The sequence below is a fragment of the Cupressus sempervirens genome, chromosome 3, assembly GCF_028749045.1.
Source record: "Cupressus sempervirens isolate cs-2001-9-10 chromosome 3, ASM2874904v1, whole genome shotgun sequence".
NCBI lineage: Eukaryota > Viridiplantae > Streptophyta > Pinopsida > Cupressales > Cupressaceae > Cupressus > Cupressus sempervirens.
In genome coordinates, this window is record NC_143120.1 from 828,142,601 (window position 1) to 828,148,555 (window position 5,955).

The 5,955-nt window shown below is 33.8% G+C and overlaps 1 pseudogene; it reads left to right on the forward strand.

The window, feature by feature from the left end:
• LOC149569350 (serpin-ZXA pseudogene) lies at positions 1-870 on the forward strand (annotated as a pseudogene).
• Positions 871-5,955: the final 5,085 nt, after the last annotated feature.

Genomic DNA, 5,955 nt, shown 5'->3' on the forward strand with positions numbered 1-5,955 from the left:
ATGACAAGTGGTAGGATATCATTCTCCAATGAAAAAGAGTCAAAAGAGAAGTCGCAACGAAGGCTTGGGGAAGCAGCAAAGGGGCATATGCACGTTTCTATCAGCTCAACCCCTTCATTAAATATATTCAAAATGCTAAACAAGGGGAAGATACAAGAGATTCTTTCACCTGATTCAGTTGATGAAGATACCAGGCTGATTTTGGCAAATGCCCTGTATTTCAAGGGCACATGGCAGAAAAACTTCGATGCCTCTGAGACGAAAGAGGGTGTAAATTTGCTTAATGGGCAGATTGTGCAAGCACCGATGATGACTACTAGAAAGAAACAACTTATTAAAATAGTGGATGACTGCAAAATCCTACGCCTCTCCTATCTACAGGGACACGACAACAGGTCCTTCTCTATGTATGTTATATTACCCAATGATATGAATGGTCTGCCTGAAGTGGAGAGAAAGGTTGATCTTAATTTTCTTGAGCACCATCTATTGCAAGGAAGTAAGGTAAAGGTACGTTGTTCTCAGTGGCCTCGCTTTAAGATATCGTCTAGTGTTAATGCAACTCAGATCCTGAAAAAGATGGGACTTGTCTTGCCCTTTACTAAAGATGCCAATTTCGATGAAATGGTTGAGTTTAATGTGGATGGGGGTCTATACGTTTCAGATGTATTTCACAAATCATTTGTGGAGGTTAATGAGGTAGGCACTGAGGCAACAGTTGTCACTGCTGTCAAGTGTAAGCCGCTGTGCGCGCGTAAGTACCCGATTGAGGACTTTGTAGAGGATCATCCATTCATGTTTGTGATCAAGGAAGATAAAACAGGAGTTATCCTCTTTGTTGACCATATACTGAATCCATTGAAAAGTTGATGTTAGTAGAATCTAGACATCTAGTTTAAGTACGGACAATAAGAATACTTACTACTGTGGTTGTTATTAAAGTTGCCAGCGTCAGTGTCTTTTGTGAAGCTTATTGTGGGTCTGAGTAGGGTCTTGTGGTTGTATAGGACAGCGAATCTCATAGTTTCATAACTAATCACATTCTCCCAATTTGTCGACATTCTAGGTGGGTAGTATGTGCCTATAGATTGTAATACTTCTTGTCTCCTTTTACAGGCTAATGTTTCTCATTAAACTGTTACTTTAGTTATTTGCTTAGTGTAAATATAAAACGAGCAAAGAAATGGAACAAAAGAGAATAAAGCAGATGAAAGATAATAATGCAAGTATTTATTGTCGTTGGGCAGAGCTTTGCTATGTGCATAGTTGAGTTGAAAATTATTATATTAATGAAATATCTGATATAATACATATGTGACAGCATATGTGTATTTATTCATTGGTATAAATCTTGAATCAAAGATCTTTGAGAAGTTTAATAGTTAGTGTGACCATTGAACTTCATATCCCAACAATCTCTCTTGTGAAGACCAACAGACACAGCCATGCACTCTAGCATCCCCATCTCCATTTTCCAAATTTTGGAAAACAATAAGACCTTGAGATGATCTCAAGGTTGCCACCCTTTGTTCCAATACAATGTAGATGAATATTTTCTAGATTCAATCAGAGTAAAAATTATCTTCTCCAATAGGTGCAAAAAAAAATCATTTTCATAGAGATCTTTTACTACCATCTCCCAACCATAGCAAGGATTATCCATAGTCTCTCAAATTGGGTCTGAACACACAGAATTATCTGCACCTATTAATTGACTTCTATTGGAATGGGGATAGAATTGTGCAAAACGATAATTCCATTGGACAAGATCGCTACACCACCACTATATACCCTCCATTCATTGAACGATTTCAATGGATTCCTAAAATCCCCAGTCCCCATTGCTCTCAGTAGCCCCAATAGCTTGAGAGACCTTAAGACTATAAAATCCCCACTTCCCATTTCTCTCAGTAGCCCCAATAGCTTGAGATGCCTTAAGACTATCTATTCTTGCAACTTGATTATAATCTGTATAGTCCGCAAAGGGGATGGAGCGATGTTTATTTCATGCTCAACATCATTACTTGATGGTTGACTAAATAAGGGACCCCCGAGATAACAATTTGGTTTACCCTCTGACCGAGCGGATTTTATTATGTCAGGAGTTGTCTTAACAGTAGACTGTTTATCACATTGTGGACTAATAATTTGGTCTTCTAAACTTCCTACCATTCTTGCATCGGGTGCACATTGACATGTTAACTAATTTTTCGTGATATCTTTAGTTTATTTATTTTTTGGGAAATAGTTTTCCAGCAGTTGACTTATGTAACAATTTATATAGTTGTACACAACTATCTGAACAGTTTTTAAGTTTTATATATTTCCTTGTTATAATAAAATTGCCGGTGTGTGCATTTCATTTTTACATTCTTCGGCCTATTACGGTGGTATCAGAGCCAAGTTGTTGGAGAAAAGGGATTTAGATTGAATTGTGATTCCAATGTATTCTTTAATTTCAATCGTTAGAATCGTTCTTTTTAGAAAAGAGAATTACCATGAATGGTTTTGAAAAGTTAAAAATGCTTTTATTTCAAATGATTTGTGGGATGATGTTTGTGAAGGCAAAGATGAAAATGAAGAATCAAAGCAACTTACAAATGAAAAGGAACTCATCATCTAGAAGAGTAAAGACAAAAAGGCTTATGCTCTGATCGCTACCTCCATTACTAAAGAGGTAAGCAGACATATAATCTCTCGTAAGAGTGCATTTACAACATTAAAGAAACTCAAAGATCTATATGACTCTCATTCAAAACTTGAAATCATTCAATCATTAATGAAGTTATTCAACTTAGAAATGAAAGATAACGATCCAATGAAGTCAGCCTATGGAATTAGGGCTTTATTTCATGATATTGAAGCCATGGATGTAAAAGTAGACTTATAACTCACTGCTTTTATTAAAGATCTTTATCCTACCTATTCACACTATCTTGAATCTCTATAAGCTAGTGAAGAGATGAAAGACATAACATTTGAAAAACTTGTTGAGAAGATTTTATAGAGAGAAAAAGCATTTGGGAAGAAAGAGTCACTTTCAAATGCTAAGACTTTGTGTCTTACACAAAAACAACAATGGAAAACATCCAAAGATGAGCTTTCTAGACATGATAAGCAACAAAGGTCATGGAAGAAGATAGTCTAGAGGTAGGGGGGATAAAAGTTATCAAGGTGATAGACAATATTCTCAGCCACAACACTAGCATAGGGATTATCAACAAAAAGAGGGGCAATCTACAGAATGCTATAGATGTGGGAAAATGGGTCATAGTGCCAATCTTTGTTAAACTCCATGGGAGAAGATTGATGACAAGAAAGAGAAGCCACCAGACATAGGTAACCCTCCTGAATCTACAAATTATGTTATAGCACATTGTAATGTTGGGATTGAAGAAGTTTTTAGTACTTCAAATTCTAGTTTGAATGATACTTGGTTGTTAGATATTGGAGCCACATGTCATATGATATTTAGAAGAGATTTTTTTGAGATATCCAATGATCAAGTGGGTGGAGTAGTATATTTTGCTGACAAATCAAAGTTGAAACCTTTAGGCATTAGATTTGTTAGATTTAAATTACCAAGTCTTGTTGATTAAATACCTTCTAATGTTCTTTATCTTTCACAATTGAAGAGAAATTTAATATTGCTTGTGCATATTAGGCAGCAAGGTCATTCAATACTTATGTTTGATGGTATTATTGAGATTAGAAGAGATGATTATCATGTGATTGTAAGGACTTGACTAGAAGATGACAAACTTTTATATTTGAAAGGTAATTCATCAAGTTCTTAGAATTATGAAAATTTCTCATAGCATGGTGGTAATATTTCTTCCATCTTGTTATGACATGCAAGATTTGGTCACATTAACTATGATAGTCTTAGAATTATGAAACAAAATGGAATTCAAGGACTTCCCACTATCCCAAAACAAATTTCTCAATGTGATTCTTGCATTTTAAGTAAACATAGTAAACAATCTTTTCATGATTCTATGTTTAGAGCTTCTAGAAAGCTAGGTCTCATTCACTCATATTTGTGTGGGCCTATGCCTTTTCCATCAAAAAACAAAAACAAATACATGATGACTTTTACTGATGACTATACTAGGATGTGTTGGGTTTATTTATTAGAAGATAAATCTCAAGCTTTTGATACCTTCAAAAATTTCTATTTGTGGATTAAAAATGAGACTTGCCTCAATATTGGAACCCTAAGAAGTGATAATGGTGGTGAGTACACTTCTAAATATTTTGAGAAATATTTACAGAAAAATGGTATAAAGTATCAAACAACCATTCCTTATAACCAATAATAGAATGGTGTAGTACAACATATGAATTGAACACTCCTAAATATAGTAAGATCTATGATGTTTTTAAAAAATGTTAAATTAATGTTTTTAGGAGAAGCAATTCTTTGCTCTATCTACATAAAGAATAGAAGTCCTTCTATTGCACTAGAAAGAAAAATTCCCTATGAAATGTGGCATGACCATCTTCCAAGTGTCAAGCATTTTAGGGTTTTTGGGTGCACCTATTATGTTTTAATTCCTACTTAGCTGAGAAATAAATTGGAAGCTAGTAGTAGAAAGTGTATTTTTTTGGGATATTCTACTACTTCAAAAGCTTATCGTCTATATGATGAGGAGAATAATTTTTTTTTAAATTTCTAGATATGTTATATTTCTTGAATTTGAAAAGGATGCACACAGTATTGGCTAACAACTTTCTCATTTTGATAGATTTCAACCACAAAGATTCTATCACAAATAGGATAATGAACTTCCATCTCTTGAAGGGCGGATTCCCTTTCTAGGTCAATCTTTGGAAGTTACAAAGAATGAAGACAATTTGAAAGAGAAAAAATGTAGAGAATCTAAAATAGTTTTTGAAAAACTTGTTGAAAGAGAAGAGAGAAATTCTAAAAAATTTGAAATTGTTTGTGAAGAGCCTATTGAAAAAAATTATGAACCAGCTTGTGAAGAATCTAATTCAATGGCTCTTGAGATTGATAAAACTCTGGAGTAATCAATCTTTAGATCAATGTATACCAAGAAAATTCCAAAAAGGTATGAATATTTTGAATTAAATTTTTCTATTGTTGATGAACCTTCTTCATTTTAAGAAGCAACAACAAGTGATGCATGGAGAAGTGCAATGCAAATAGAGTATGATGCTCTCATAAAAAATGAAACTTGGAGGTTAGTAGACCCTCCAATTGGAACCAAACCTATTGGCTTAAAGTGGGTATATAAGAACAAATATAAAGTTGATGGTTCACTTGACAAAACACAAAGAAAGACTTATAAGAAAAGGATATGCTTAGAGAGAAAGTGTTGACTACATTGAAATATTTGCTTGTACGACCAAGTGGGGAACTATTTGAGCATTATTTTCTTTCGTAGCACAAAAAGGATGGAATATACATCATATGGATGTTAAAACAACCTTCTAAATGGAGATTTGAAGAAAGATATCTATATACTACAACGTCAAGGTTTTGTTATCAAAGGCCTAGAATAGAAGGTATGTAAATTGGTAAAATATTTGTATGTTTTGAAACAAGAACAACGTGCTTGGTATGAAAAATTAACTGAGCACCCCCTCAAATTAGACTATAAGCATTTTAGTCTAGATGATGTAACTCTCTTTGTCAAGAAAATTGGTAGATCACTTGTGTATCTTGTTATATATGTTGATGATCTTCTCATCACTACCAATAATGATGATTATATAGAATTCTTTACGAGAGAGTTGAAAAGTGTTTTTTTATGAGTGACTTGGGATTACTTCATTATTACTTAGGTATTGAATTCATTCAAAATCCTAAGTTCATTCTTATTCCTCATAAAAAAAATAGGAGAGTTATCATTTAGATTTGGCATGAAAGCTTGTAATTTTGTTGGCATTCCAATGAAACAAAATTTGAAGATTTCATCCAATGAAGGA